The sequence below is a fragment of the Polypterus senegalus genome, chromosome 15 (genome assembly GCF_016835505.1).
Source record: "Polypterus senegalus isolate Bchr_013 chromosome 15, ASM1683550v1, whole genome shotgun sequence".
In the NCBI taxonomy this organism is placed as follows: domain Eukaryota; kingdom Metazoa; phylum Chordata; class Cladistia; order Polypteriformes; family Polypteridae; genus Polypterus; species Polypterus senegalus.
The window spans coordinates 39,990,664-40,007,543 of NC_053168.1; positions in this window are offsets into that span (position 1 = coordinate 39,990,664).

Here is a 16,880-nt window from a genome sequence, read left to right on the forward strand (position 1 = left end):
AGCTGTTTATTGATGCAGTAAGAAACGAATCAATGAATGAAACCTGTTATCTTTACAACGATTGACAAACACAGAATGTAACTTGAACACAACACATCATACAAATACGACCCTGATTAAAAGAAATAATTATAATCAAATCCTTGATGACAGCAACACTCAATAACACTCACAAAACAATTACTGTATATTGACAATCATGTTACGTTATTTTTAAAATGTTCCCTTTTCTTTTTCATAACTTCTTTAACACACTACTTCTCCGCTGAGAATATATATATATACCTCAATCTACATACTCTCAAATAGACAAGCCACATGGTGTGGCGCAATTGTAGAGGCTTCGCCTCTAGCACCGACATCCGAGGTTCGATTCCCGAGAGGGGATGCACTGAGTATGTACGCGTGCTTCCCAATTTTTTTTACCCTCGCATCTCCTTGGTTTGGGACGTATGAAAAAATATGCGGTTAACGTAGAATCATGTTACGTTATTTTTAAAATGTTTCCTTTTCTTAGCTAAAGCACAGCTGAGAAGCTTCGATGCATGTACTCCATAACGCGTTAAAAAATAGCGATTTAATCACACTTTCAATTCCAAGCAAAGGGGAACTTTTGTCAATGCATGATTTCCTGGTACATCGATTACACTGATGCACACATCACAGCTACAAAAATGTTAGAGTTGGAATAAAGCGTGTTCCTACGACTGATCGGAGGAAAATTTCATTTCAAACACTACCCGAGCGAAGCCTTGATAAAAGCATGGTTTTGTGCACACTGAAAAGCAAGCAAAATTAGATGCATTACAGAAAGCGGACTTTGTGGCTCTTACTGGGGATCATTGGACTTCCGTGACCGTTAGTAATTCTAAATACATCTAATTACAAAATGTTCAATGATCACACTGTTTTAGCCTAATGTACAAAATAATTTTGGCTAAGGTTACTCAGAGTTTAAAGATTAAGTTGGTCAAATTACCTTTTATGTTTCTGACTTATTTTTTTAAGAAGAAAAACTGCACTTTATGTTGAAATTTTGGTTATTATTATTTAAAGACAATACTATTCTGAAAATGTACTTAAAGTACTTAAACTACCACTTTATTTTTAAGTCTGCCCAATTTTAACCAGGGATGATATTTTTGTTTCTGTTTTGAATTCAAATGCAGTTTAAAAGCATTTTTTTTCAGAAATTAAAACAGCTTGAGTTTACAATATTCATGTCCATGTCTATTATTTGATTCTGTAAGCCCACTAAAACCCTTTTAAATTAAAAAAACATTTGCGATTTGGGGCAAATTTACGTGTGCGATTACATACGATTAATCAAGATTAATTCTTACACAGCCTCTAATTAATTGGATTAATTTTTTTAATCGAGTCCCACCCCTAATATATATATGTAGATTTGTATATATATGTGTGTGTGTGTGTATATATATGTGTAATATATGTATATATATATATATTTATATGTATATGTATATATGTATATGTATATATATATGTATGTGTATATATATATATATATATGATGTGTATATATGTTTATATATGTGTCTGTGTGTATTTATATATATATATATATATATATATATATATATATATATATATATATATATATATATATATATGTGTGCCAGCAACACTCTTGACAATGACAAAACAATTACATTGTCAATCATGTTACGTTATTATTAAAATGTTTCCTTTTCTTTTTACGCCCAGGAGGACCAGAGGAGGGCTTGTGCCTCCTCCAGACCGCGAGGGGGCATCCGTCCTGGTTATGTTGGGGGCCTGGGTACAGGGCTTGGAAGCCCAGGCCTGTAGGGACCCGTGGCCACCGCCAGGCGGCGCCCCGGTGCCGGAATATCCCATGTGGTCCCCGGCTGGGACGCCCCGGAGGACCAGAGGAGGGCTTGTGCCTCCTCCAGATCGCAAGGGGGCGATCGCCCTGGTTGTATTGGTGGCCACGGGCCCCTACAGGGTTGGGCTTCCAAGCCGTCAATCCGTGGCCCCCAATATAACCAGAGCGATCACCCCCTTGCGGTCTGGAGGAGGCACAAGCCCTCCTCTGGTCCTCCCTGCCCCGCCGGACACAATAGATATATATATATAGATAGATATGACAACAACACTCATATCAATGACAAAACAATTATATTAACAATCATCTTACGTTATTTTTAAAATGTTTCCTTTTCTTTTTCATAACTTCTTTAACACACTACTTCTCTGCTGCGAAGCGCAGATATTCTGCTAGGATAAAAATATGTTTCACCTTAGAATGCAATTTAATTTGGCAGATTACTATATACCATGATTGTGAGGAAATAACTTAAGTTTGAAAAATACTAAACTTAACCTTTAATCCCAAGTAGTTCCATATTTGTTCAGCATTTGTCATAATGAAGCAAGCTGCTCATATACATGCTTCATCAGATCTGTTGTAATTAAGAATGTCCATTGGAACCATTGCAGTGATGATCTCAGATGCTATTTAAAGGAAAACTCCCCAAAATTCTCCCTGCATTATTACATTTCATAGAACAGTTTAGAATTAACAGTACTTGTGTAAATGTTTTTAATATTCAGCACACACCAAGCAAATCACATTTATTGTTATGCATGCCTAGGAAAAATTAAATTCTTACTTCCATGTCTCCTAACAGGGCGGCATGGTGGCGCAGTGGTAACACTGCTGCCTCACAGTTAGGAGACCCAGGTTTGCTTCCAGGGTCCTCCCTGCGTGGAGTTTGTTCTCCCCGTGTCTGCGTGGATTTCCTCCGGGTGCTCCGGTTTCCTCCTACAGTCCAAAGACATGCAGGTTAGGTGGATTGGCGAACTTAAATTGTCCCTAGTGTGTTTGGATAATGGGTGGATGGATGTCTCCTTACAACAGAGTCAATTCAGGTGGCTTTATTGTCATACCATAATACTAATATACTACAATAAATAAATACAGTATAGACAAAGTATATTGAGCAGGTGACTTGCATATTTATACACACAGTTTGTTATGTTACAATATTTGTTCTTATGATTATCTGTTTTTAAACCTTATAACTTATGGGTTGTGTGAACCTTGAACCCGGACACAGACAGACATGGACTCCAAATGTTCCAAAACACACATTTTATTGTTGGCACAACCCAAAGTGCACAAACTAGCCACAATAATTTTTTCTCTCTTTTTTCTGCCTTCATTCCTCCTCCATTCCTCACAAGCTTCGGCTCCCTCCACCCAACTCCGGCTTCTCGAATGGAGTGAGGCGACCACTTTTATAGTGCACCCGGAAGTACTCCAGGTGTTCCCCAATTCTGTTGTCAGGTTAGAAGAAGTGGGAGCATAGACTGGGTGGTATCTTAGGGTCAGAAGAAAGATTCAAAAATGGCAATATAGTCAGTGGGTGTCCTTGCCATAACTAAAGTAATCAAATGGATATATAACATATCAACTCAATACAATCACCTAACCTCATCAGCCACATTAATGTTTTACCTGCATCCTTAGAATTGTCTCTTGTAGAACTCCAGATCTGTCCAACAAATTAAAAGCTTCTCACTGTACCTTGAAATCTGTATGTTTATGTTATCTTCTGACACCTTCCTTATGGATTTACATGGCTTTGAATCTCACATCTTGGCTACAGTCACAATTTCATTCAGTCACCTATACAGCATTGCCCACGTTTAACCCATTCTGCCCCATTCTAAGTTAAAAATATTGTCACCTACATTAATACTCAGCTGGATTACTACAATTACTTGTTTTCAGAAATCACCCTACACTAAATGTAAACTGTTTATAAACAGATTAAAACACAGCTTGCAAAGTCCTAATTTGGAAGGATGTAACTAGCAAAGCTTAAGTAGAGTGAAATCAGTGTGGAAAAAAGACATCCTCAACTGTCAAAAGGTGAATTACTCACTTGAACCAAGTGTTCTTCTTTGGCTGGAATGGTTGAAATGGTCACCTTTTACTCCTAATTTGGGGTGCAGGATCCGAGTTTGTATTCTGGATGCTTACTGGGAGTCATATGTGCCTGGAACACTGCATGCAAACACATATCTGTCATAAATAAAACACAACCCTTTGACACTTCTACTGGTTTACATTGGCTTCGTGTTCATAACAGAATCACCTCCAGAATTTGCTACTGACTTACAAAGATGTAAATTCCATCAGGTCAGAATATGTGCCCTGTAAGAAATCTGCGATTAGACCAACAACCATTCTCAGTAACTCAAAGTCCATGGTGGAAAAGCAAGTTGGTGTCTATCACTTTATGTATCTGTCATAACATTCAAATCATACCTGAAGTCAACTTTTTCTTTCTTCCATTTCTGGTGTGGATTCCCTGTATGTGTTTCCTTTTATAATGGCTTCATTGATTACTGATGTCCTTACTGATGATAATTCAACCATGTGTCTACTTAAGCCTTAATTTGAATACCAAATGTGACCTTTATCATTGGCAGTGAGCTTCATGTGGAGCATCATGAAAGGCCATCCTGAAAATTAATCGAGTCTGGTCAAAAGATGGATATGTTATTAAGTCTTGCTGTTATTTGAAAACTTTGTACATTTGACCTACAGCATGTAGTTTTTTATTTGTTTATTGTTTTTTTTTTTTTTTTGAAGACTCAAAATGGACAATGCTGCATCCTCACAGCTCCACAGTCCCAAGTTTGAATCTTAGCTAACAGATTCTGTGATGCATTTCCATGTTTTCCCTTTCCATGTTTTGGGTACTGTTCATAGTTGGTTCCTAGCTTATTCTCAATGTTCTGTGATAAATTCTAGTCCCTGCAACCCTGAACTGGATTGAACATCTTTGAAAATGGAGAGATAGATGGGAGAATATTTTTATTCTGATTTGATGAAAGGATGGTCACAAAATTATCTCAATTTATGTATGGAAACAATTGCACCTATATATTAAATACATTTTAATTTAGACTTTTCCAGTAAAGCACCTTGTTACCTTATGCTGCTCTGAATAATGTTCCTGTTTGTAAAGTGATTTTAATTATCCTATCCACTATGTGGTCCAGATACATCCTGCCGACTTCCCTGCCCTCCATGAAGCAATACTGTAGCCCTCAATGCTGTATCGGCAGATTTTCAAACACAATGAATCTGTTAACTTGTTAGCTTTACTCATGCAGTTTGCCTTGGCAAGAAAGGCGGCAGTTTAGCAAATATTTACTCAAGCCGATTAAAGTGTAAGATGTCGACTTTGGTACGTCTGCATCTTTTGAGTATCTTACCATTGTTATTCAAGGTGTGTCCCAGTAACTCATATTGTCCATTTATAGATCTAAACATACCGTGTCCTTCATTGAGGAATTTTCTAACTTAATATCTATAATAATTAACTTTGACAGGTTCCTAATTGTTGCCGATTTTAAATTTTATATTGATAACCAGTGTGACCTGAAAGCAAAAGATTTCATGAGCCTCCTGTGCTTGTTTAATCTCAGCCAGCACATCGACCAGTCCACACATAAGGGAGGACACACACTGGATTTAGTCATTGCAAAGGGATTAAAAGTTGAAATGTGGCAGGTTGTGGATATCGGTATGTCAGACCACTTTTTCACATTTTTTAATGTAGAAATGCTGATAACAACTAATGAGAAGCGTACTGTTAAAAAACTTTACTTTGATGAATCTGCAGCTTTACTAATATTCTAAACAATCAGTCTTTTTGTAGTGATTACATCAACAATGCCTACAATGTTAATAGCAAGGTGAAAAATTTTTAATGCTATGGTAAGATTTGAAACTGACATAGTTGCCCCTGAAAAGACGTTTATCAGAGCATTATTATACCCTAGAAAACCCAAAGATTGTCTGATTTAAGAAGAACATGGCAGAGAGCTGAGTGTAAATTGAGGTAAACTAAACTAATGGTCGATTATGAGATATTCAAGGCTAAAATAACTGAATATAATAACATAGTCCACCATGAGAGGCAATCCTATTTCTCTAAATTTATAAAATGATAATTCTGGTAATGCAAGAGTTCTATTCTCAACTATTGATCATGTTCTAAACCCAGCTCACTCAATGCCTCCTAAAAACTATTAGCGAAATTTGTGAGGCTTTCGCTATATTTTTTAAACACAAAATTAATGCCATTAGAAATAATATAGTACATCCCCCAAAGTTAATCTGACTGAACTCCAATATTCCATTTTAAGCGAGTTAGATCATTTCACCTAAATAGATCTACCTGAACTATGTAGAATAATTTCTCAACTGAAACCCTCCACCTGTGTCTTTGACAAAATACCAACAGGCTTTATCAAAGTCTCTGTTGTGCTAATTGATAGTGCACTTGACAGAGTGAACTCATCATTAGATACGGGGATCTTTCCTGACTGCCTTAAGACTGCAGGTGTCAAACCCCTGCTCAAGAAAAATAATCTCGACTCCTCTGTTGTTGACAATTTTAGACCAATATCTAACCTGCCTTTTTTAAATATAATTCTAGAAAAGGCAGTCGTTACGCAACTAAATGATTACTTGAATAAACATTCTAATCTTGACAAGTTTCAGTCAGGTTTTAGAACAAATCACAGTACAGAAACTGCACACGTTAAAGTAGTTAATGCAGATAGAGGCCATATATCTGTACTTGTTCTCTTAGACTTGAGTGTAGCATTTGACACCACTGATCATAGTCAATGGGTGGGTCTTTCCAACAATATCTTAAATTGGATTCAGTCTTACTTATTAACAGGAAGAAAACTCTTTGTTAGTTATGGTGATTATACCTCAGTGATCCATGATATTTTATATGGTGTACCACAATGATCTATTCTAGGTCCACTGCTCTTTTTGATCTACAGTATATGCTTCCATTAGGTCACATTATCTCAAAGCACAAAGTGAGCTACCACAGTTATGCTGATTATGCACAGCTGTATTTATCAATAGCGCCTGATGACCCTGATGGTCTTGGCTTTCTGATCCTGTGTCTTAGTTGTATTTCTGAATGGACGAGTAGAAATTTTCTCAAACTAAATAAAGAGAAAACAGAAATCTTAGTGATTGGTAAAAATGGATATAGTGTGGGTATTAGAAATAAATTTGATCCCTTAGGTTTAGAAGTCAAGTTGGAGGTAAAGAATTTGCCGGTAACTATTGACTCTGACCTAAACTTTAAATCACATATTAAACAGATTACTAGGACTACATTTTTTTCACTTAAGGAATATAGCTAAAGTTAGACCTCTCATAACTTTGCAAGACTAGATTACTTTAATGTACTTCTAAGAGGACTACCTAAGAAAGACATCAATTGGATACAGTGAAGTCAGAATGCAGAAGCAACAATCTTAACTAGGAAAAGAAAATCTGAGCACATATCACCAGTTTCAGCGTCATTACATTGGTTACCTGTGTCATTTAGAATTGACTTTAAAATACTTCTAATGATTACAAAGTCTTAAATAATCATGCCCTGTCCTATTTTTTGGAAAGTTTGTCCACTTACACTCCAACTCATAACCTCAGCTTTTCAAATCAAGAGCCAACTTGAAAAGAAGTGGCAAAGTGGCTTTTTGCTGTTATGCACACTAAAATTTGGAATAGTTTACCAATAGAAATGTGAGGCTAATACTGCAGAATAAACATTATTTTATAATGGCTTTTTTGTACATACATTTTAGTTGTATCCCTATTGGTCTATATGGGCATTGAACTACCATTTTCCTCTGGGTTCTGCAATTTCCTACTAATCTGTACTATTTTCTGCTTCTTCTGTCTTTTCCGGATCTTCTGTTGTGGTGATCTGCGCCACCATCACCTATTCAAGGATTAAGGTACCATGCTGCCCCCTGCATTTATGGATTGAATAGTGTGTGCCTCAGATGTCCACATGACCATCATCATCATTCTTCCATGTGAAGCCTGAAAACCATGAAGGCTGTTTTAGAACATCTATGTTACATAGAATGCCCAGTGGGGGTTTGGCTTTCTTTTGGCCTTGGAACCCCTGCAGATTTTGTTTTTTTCTCCAGCCTAACTGGAGTTTTTCTTTTTGTTTTTTTCTGACCTCCTGGCCATTCAACCTTACCTTTTTCTTTGTTATGTACCATGTAATATTATTGCTTAATCTTGTTAGTTTATGTTTTATATTAACTTCCTTTAATTTCATTTTGTAAAGCACTTTCAACTACCTTGTTTGTATGAAAACATGCTATATAAATAAATGTTGTTGTTAATGTAAATGAGTATGAGTTGGACTCCGCCAGGGCTGCCCTTTGTCACCGATTCTGTTCATAACTTTTATGGACAGAATTTCTAGGCGCAGCCAGGGTGTTGAAGGGGTCCGGTTTGGTGGACTCAGGATTGGGTCACTGCTTTTTGCAGATGATGTTTTCCTGTTTGCTTCATCAGGCTGTGATCTTCAGCTCTCTCTGGATCGGTTCGCAGCTGAGTGTGAAGCGGCTGGGATGAGACCATGGTCCTCAGCCGGAAAAAGGTGGAGTGCCCTCTCAGGGTTAGGGGAGAGATCCTGCCCCAAGTGGAGGAGTTCAAGTATCTCGGGGTCTTGTTCACGAGTGAGGGAAGAATGGAGCGTGAGATCGAAAGGCTGTCGTGGTGAAATCTACGTTCCTACCCTCACCTATGGTCATGAGCTATGGGTAGTGACCGAAAGAACGAGATTGCAAATACAAGCGGCTGAAATGAGTTTCCTCCGCAGGGTGTCTGGGCTTTCCCTTAAAGATAGGGTGAGAAGTTCAGTCATCCGGGAGGGGCTCAGAGTAGAGCCGCTGCTCCTCCGCATCGAGAGGAGTCAGATGAGGTGGCTCAGGCATCTGATCAGGATGCCTCCTGAACGCCTCCCTGGTGAGGTGTTCCGGGAGGAGGCCCTGAGGAAGACCCAGGACATGCTGGAGGGACTATGTCTCCCGGCTGGCCTGGGAACGCCTTGGGATTCTCCTGGAAGAGCTGGAAGATGTGGCCGGGGAGAGGGAAGTCTGGGCTTCTCTGCTTAAGCTGCTGCCCCTGCGACCTGACCCCGAATAAGCGGAAGAGGATGGATGGATGGATGGTTAATGTAAATGTTAACAATTATCTGCATAAGACTGGACTGACACTCCATTATGTAACCACCTGCACTATGGATTCAGTTCTGTATGTCAGTTACTTGTGTTGTACTGACTGCTTATTGTATGTGGTGTATAGTATATGTTTATATAGTACTATGTGATACTAAAGTACTTTTTTTTGCTTTCTTTTGGAAACAATTTTACTTTATATACACAAGAAATATAAATACAATATATTGCCCTCAGTCATCCTCTTTTTACCATATTATAAACAGCTACTCTTTATGAGCAAAACAAATCACATTCCATTCTGTTTTATTGTTGTCTATCTCTGTCACGTTTAGTAATGATATGCAAGTGTATAAATAGTATTTTTTTTTACCAAAAATGTAAGGTTTTGTTTAATGAAAAAGGTAGTGTGATTAGTTAATTTCTGAGTTATTGTACAAATCATGTTGCTATGCTAGCATCAAATAATAATATTATAACTGCCTTATCATAAAATGGACTTAAATAAATGTCTTCTTTCTGTTCTTCTGTAGCTATTCCTATTTTTATATGGGGTTGCTATTCTTCTATGAGACTTCTGCAGTAGATTCCGCTGTGATTACCATCAGGAAGCAGTAAAACGTATAGACATTGCCCTCAGCCAGTTCAAAACTTTGTGCACACTGATAACTGTGTCCTTCCATCATCCCCTGTGAATTCTTACTGCCTAATGGGAACTGTAGTCCTTGCATCATATTTTTCTAAGATTTTAGGTTGCTCCTCCATTACAACCCTTCTCCCCAATATGCAATGCAGCCTTTCTTCTAAGTTGGATTAATTACAACTCACTTGCAAAATTTTATGAAAATCGATTTAGTAATTTTTCTGTGATTGGCAAACAAACAGACAAAAAACAACTACTGATTTTATTTATATAGATATGAATTATAAACTAATAACTGTGGTATATATCTAGTGATCTCTTGTGTAAGTAGTGCTACACTCAGTAGCTGACTTTTGCATTTTTTGTTTTTAAGTTCATTACTATATGATCCATAAAATGATATAGAAATTATTATTTGTTAGGTTATATTGTAGTCCCATCAGCATCAAACCTAAAAAACTGGGAACATCACTGAAAAAGTGGTATGGAGACAGGGATAAGGAGTATATCAGACAATCTGAATTATGGTTTTTATTAAATAACATGAAATTATGTGTTTAAATACATTTGTTTTTATCATGGATGTATAGTACAACTACTACTTATAATTAATGTCTGATGTGATATTGTGCCATATACTATATTGTTATTGCATTTGTTTTATGCTTCAAGATGAGTCATACATATTTCTCATTCTATTGAAAGGTATGAAGACAATAAATTGAACTGTGAATAAATAATATGTGAAAGGTACTATTTAATTACAACTTACTAGGTTGATTGTCAGGTCTGTTCACATACCGTACTTGACAAATCACTGATATTCTGTTGAGAATGTATACAATGTCAACACTATATGATCCTACACCACAACTGAGAACCTATAAAGTCATTATTCTAAGTTTTGTGAAGCTTTAAAACAACACTCTCAGTGAACCTGAATTCATAATGGCAGCATCCACTGCGTCCACTTCACCAGACCTCTCTGGACTGAATGTTGAAATTTAAAATATAGTACATTTAATCTTTTTTGGACTGATAATACTTTGTATTTTACAACCATAATGTAGTACCCATACATCTCCATCAGTCTTTTTTATATAGTCGCCATTAGCATAAACTATCCCACAGTTACCTGCCCAGAGATAGTTCCTGACCCAAAGTTGCCATGAAGGACTTTGTCTCCCTAAACTGGATGAAGTAAATTTAGTAATGGATGGATGGACGGATAGATAGATAGATAGATAGATAGATAGATAGATAGATAGATAGATAGATAGATAGATAGATGTTTCTTGATTAGTAGCACAATCAGCATTCTCATAAACATTTTCACAAAGTAAATAAGGTTACAGTTCAAATTCAAACTGAAAAAGTAAGTTGTTTATGTGGAGTTTGCACATTATCTCTGTATTTGTAAGGATTTCTCTCCAGGTTATTTAGTTTTCCTCCAAATTCTTTGGCATTCCTCGTAATTCCCCTTAATTCTCTGCTAACTGGCGATTCTAAGTTGGGCAAATGTGAAAGTGTGAATGAGTGTGCCCTGTGATGGATGGGCACCATGTCCACTGCTGTTCGTAGCCTTATACCCAGTGCAGCTGGAACTGGTGCTAGGTGGCCAACCTAGATTGGATAGAGAGTGTCTGAGAATGACAACACGTTAATGTAATGTCAAGATGGATTTTAAAATTGAATGGGTATCTATGGGAGGCTGGAAATAACTTGATCTATCGAAAACAACAGACACTAAAATAATGTGGGATATGATACAAGCTTTCATAAATGAGCCCATATAACTAAGCACATGATTTATAGTTAAAAATCTAAATTTCTGTAGTGTAGCACAGCTGTGATATTTGATGTCACTGTTGAATTTTAATTAAATGTAATACTCATAATCTTTTCTGTTGCTATACTTTGTATGACTCACTTTTAGCCATCTGTAGTAATTTCGGTGTGTCATAAGAATCAATACATGCAGCGTTGCTCTTAACACACACAAAAAAAAAATCCATCCATCCTTGCATCCTTAAATAAATTTACTTAATCCAAGTTAGGTTCACAGGGATCTAAGCCTATCTTGACAACTTTGGGCACAAAGCAAGAACCATCTCTGAAGTGGATGCTACACCGTGGCTGGATGCACGCACAGTTTACTAAATTACACATACGTTAGGACAGGTTGTTAACATTCAGATTTACAAACCCTTGAATGGTGTGCAAATGTTTTGCAGATAGCATCACAGGTTTATTTTGTTTTTTTCCCCTGAAAGAAAACAGGTTGATGAACAGCACTGATGAGATGCCAGATTTCTTGTTCTGGTTTATTTTTAGCATAATACATTTGAATCGCAAGAAATCTTTGTAGGCATAAATAATGAATGGGATACTGAAAATGAAAGAAACAAATGCAAAATAGTAAGGTTCCAAAGATATATGCTAATGTACAGTAGCTTTACTTCTCCCAAATGATGCACAAAGCTGTGGTTCTGCCAGATGAGTGCCATGTGCCACCTGTTTTAGTTGGTACTTCACCTAAGACATGACTCCCTTCCCTGGTGGAAATAGTACCTCTGAAGCAGCTGGCCCCTATGGCTGTGCCTGGTGGTCACTGATATCAAGAGCTTGGTGCTTCATGTTAGAATCTTTCCAGATCTTCTGCACTTTTTATCTGGCTACCACTAGAAAATAAATAAAATCTACAAATGAATCAAATATTTGACAGAGCCTCTCATGGTTGGTTCTTTGCTATCACTTACTGCACCTGGTCTTATAATACTTTGTTATTTGTTTATCTATGTCATATGTGTATTGACTTGTTGTTTTTAGTATTTAATTTATTTATTCAGTCATATACTTACTTATTCATTCCTGATTTGTTATTTTTCATCTTACTTGAAACTTTGCTTTCTTTAGTATATTGTAAAGCATTTTGAACTGCATGAAAATGTGTTATAGAAATGAAGGTTGTTGTTGTTGGTGTGTATAGTTGTCACGAAAGTTTTTAGATGTTTAACCCAACCAATAAATGTATATAACAAAGATCTTTCCAGCAGCAGAGTTTGCCAATCAGTAATGCAAAATAAATTTTAAATTGAGTGGCATAGTGGTTCAGTGGTTAGCCGCTGACAACTGCAAAATATTTTTTTTACTCTATGTAGCACATTTTCAAATGCAAAAGTAGCCTTAAGTGCTTTACAGCAATAATACATAAACCAATAGGGTTAGCATAAATAATGTGATAAATTAAAAAATATTTATTTCTAGTTTTTTTTTAACTGTTAAAATGAGCAAGTAACTTTCTAAGCTATGATCCAACTGCCAGGGAGGAGAAGAAAACTAAAACTCCAGCCAGCATGGATACTGGAGAAAATAAATCTCTATCGGATGCAAGACCAAAAGACCACCCAGCCTCTTTTGGGTATTTTAAAATAAATAAATGTGTAAACAATTATGGTTTACATGAATTTAAGGATTGTTTTATAAAGCTTTCCTCATTCTTCCAGGCATTGTGCTTTGGCCCGTTGGCAATGGCACAGAGCACCTTCACTGAATGTTGAAAAATGAAAATGTGCAAAAGCAGTGATTAGTGACTAATCTCTAAAACAAGTTATGATAAGATCCAATCTCTACCAACTGTGAGGAAGAAAAATAAGAAATTATAAAAAATTAAAGAGGTGTTTTTGAAGTTTACTGGCCAGGTGCAGTTCTAATGGTAAAGGATGCCAAAAAACAAAAGGCTGTCTCAACCAGTTCTTTTATACTTCCATCTCAGAATATTTTAAAAATAAAACTGGTGTTAAATGACTGTTAGGGATATAGGGGAACAGGCACTCCAAAATGTAAGAAGGTACAAGTAGTAGCAGTAGAATTAGTAGTATTGCCCTGTGTAGAGAGTGTAGTAAAATTTGGACTTACTGTACATGACCAACTAACATGCAACACATTTTCACTGCGTTGCATTGCACGAATGCATAAAATCAGTAACAGTATCTTATTCAGAGCTGTTTATACAATCAGGGACATTTTTTAAATTAATCATAAAGGACACAAGCAGCTATTGTAATGATACTAAGATATTCAGATATTCTTTTTAGTTGTGATTGTTGCATTGGCGTAGCGTAGTGGGGGTGGCAGGATTGCCACCCCCCGGGCGGCACTTTTAGGGGGTGGCAAAGAATTACTGTATATTTTGGTCTTTTAAATTGAAATACCTAAATAAGGGGGCGGCGAAATTTTCCTCCACCCCGGGCTGCTGACACCCACGCTACGCCACTGGATTGTTGCTTCTATCCTTTGGAAAAACTGTACCCTGGTTAGATCTTTTTAGTTAATCCTGATTGCAATAATCTGCAGGCTAAAGACAAAAATGTATATTAACTTTTCAGAATCTTGCTATGATGTAAGACATATAACTCCTGTGTTATGATTCAGCCAAAGTAGGCTCCCTGGCTGCTGTTTATTTTCATTTACTGTGTTTTCTTTGTTTATTTTAATATATCATTTATGTATTTTTTAAATTCTGTCTTGTTTCTTTATTAAGTAGTTGCACTGTATTTTCTGGTGTTCTCCTGTGCTTCTTGTACTTTTGTCAGTGGTACCCCCTAATCGAGGCAGAAGGACCACCCTCAGTTTTCATATTTCAAAACTGAGAACAAATACTTCAGTTGTTCATTTAAGTTGATTATGTTCAGATATTTGTAAATATTGAATTTTCTGGCTAAACAGATTTGGTGCATCTCTTCCTGGTTTTAATCTTTGGATTATGTATTGCGACTTTTTTGCTCTAGAGAGCCTTTTTTTATTTCTAAATAAATTTTCGCTGTTATAAAAATACATTGTTGGCCGTCTTTCCTAACCAAGTGTTCTGAATGTTCTTTTCCCTAAAAGGGCATTTTTGTGACTTTTGGTGATATATTTTTGAATATTAAAGATGTGTTTGGAACTTTCAAAGCCAGGGCCCCTTTTAGGCCTGGTAGGCTGAAGCCAGCCCTCTGAATTTGGGCTCATGCTACCTAGGGTATGCCCTGTTCATAGATTTCTTGGAGTTGTGCATTCTTTTTGCATTAGTAGTGCAGTCAAGTCTTAACACCTTGGTTCTTATTCCTGAAATTAAAGAATGCAATCTTAGAAATATGCTTAATGTCAATCAGTCAGTCATTATCCAACCCGCTATATCCTAACTAAAGGGTCACGGGGGTCTGCTGGAGCCTGTCCCAGCCAGGACAGGGCGCAAGGCAGGAACAAGCCCCAGGCAGGGTGCCAACCCACCACTGAGCACATACACACCAAGCACACACTAGGGACAATTTAGGATGCACCTAACCTGCATGCCTTTGGACTGTGGGAGGAAACCGGAGCACCCCGAGGAAACCCAGGCAGAACATGCAAACTCCATGCAGGGAGGACCCGGGAAGTGAACCCAGGTCTCCTTACTGCGAGGCAGCAGCGCCACCATGCCGCCCAGTATGTTTAATGTGTGATTTAAAATTTAGTTGACTCTTTACTTCTGGCCAGATTATGCAGTTTATTTCTAAGATCTTCATTTTTTTCTGCTAATGATTAAAATTTGCCTTAGTTTAATTTAAGTAAATTACTACTCATCTATTCTGTGTTGTTAATAAAACACTTTATTAGAGAATTTAGAACCTCAGAATAATTTGGCACTGTTGAAAAATAAATGCGTGTGCTGCCTGCATAGCTGTGCTAATTCACTGTATGTTTCGAAGTGATCAGGCTTAATGGGAGCATACTTGAATGACTTCCCAATGTATTACTAAGTGTGTAACTTCTCTCGTGTTTGTGTGGATTTTCATCCTTACCTTCTAGGTTGTGAACTAGCTATAACTGTGAGTCTCTCAGACAGTGAACTTGTTCCTGCCTTGTGAACGAGACTTTCATGATGAGCTTTAGCTCTCTGTGACCCTGAACTAGGATAACGTGAATATAGAAGATGGAATTGAAATCCTAAATGAAAACTTAATTTTGCTCTCATAACAACAAACAGTAAAAATTATTTTAACATCTATTCACTTATGTGGGTTGAGCCCAACCGCAGCAGTTTCCAAGGTAAGGAAGCTAAGCCGTGGGATTGGAAAACAAAACAAAACCCATCACTCAGAAAAGACTTTGGCACAGATGTGGACCTAAAGGACATAGGGATTGAAGTCAAGTAAAAACAGCAGAAAGCAAAAATATAATTAAGTTTATGCTGTATTCCAAAAGGATAATCCCAAATAGGCAAGTGGTCAAACCACAACGTACACAAGCAAATACACGTAAAAAATATTAAATCACCACATTCTCTGAAAACTCAAAATATTGGATCCACAGAGTAATGAAGAACTTAAGTCTGGGCTCTCTTTAATTTCCATTCCCACCAACCTGGGGTGGAACCCAAGCCAGGCCCTGACACATCTTTTCATTATTTCCTGAAATTTGTACTATTGCTTTAGGACAGTGAGATGACCAGTGAAGTTTTATTGGGAATTTGGAGGAGCAAGGGATCTAATAAGGATCTACCCTCAAGACCTTGACCAGTTTAATGTTGCCTATCAGACTACAATAAGGACCTGTTGATCGATTCCTATAGAAGTAGTGCCATCTTTAGCTTTTTTACTGCCTTAGGTAAAAGTGGAAATGTTGCACATGAACCACAGAGTCTTGAAGGCAGTTACCGTACGTATTATTATGAATTGAAGAATGTGTGGGGGGAGGGAATGGGGTCCCTCTTTGAGTTTCAAGCAAATTGTACATGGACGTTGGATCAAGAACCAGATGGGGTGGTGTGGCAGGGAAAATCTGGGGCTGGGCACTAAAGATAACACAAAGCCACTCCCTGAAAACTGAGCTGAATTAGAGTTGATGCCCTCTTTATTGAATTGTAACAGACCTGACCCAATAGTGAGAGAGAAAGACTCTCTACTTAGTAACTTTTCCACATACTGTCAGAAAATATAATATACAGTAGTTGGTCACAAAAGGAGAGTGCAGAGCAGAGAAAGAAGCAAAAAGAGAGAGTTTGCCTGTTAAGTTACTAACACATATAAGGTTCTGCCCTGCTAAAATTAATTGGCTTTGCCACAAGGGAAGGATCCTGAAATGGTTCAGTCATGGAGATGGGAAGAGAGAGAACCCCTGTTGAGAAGAAGGAGACTTA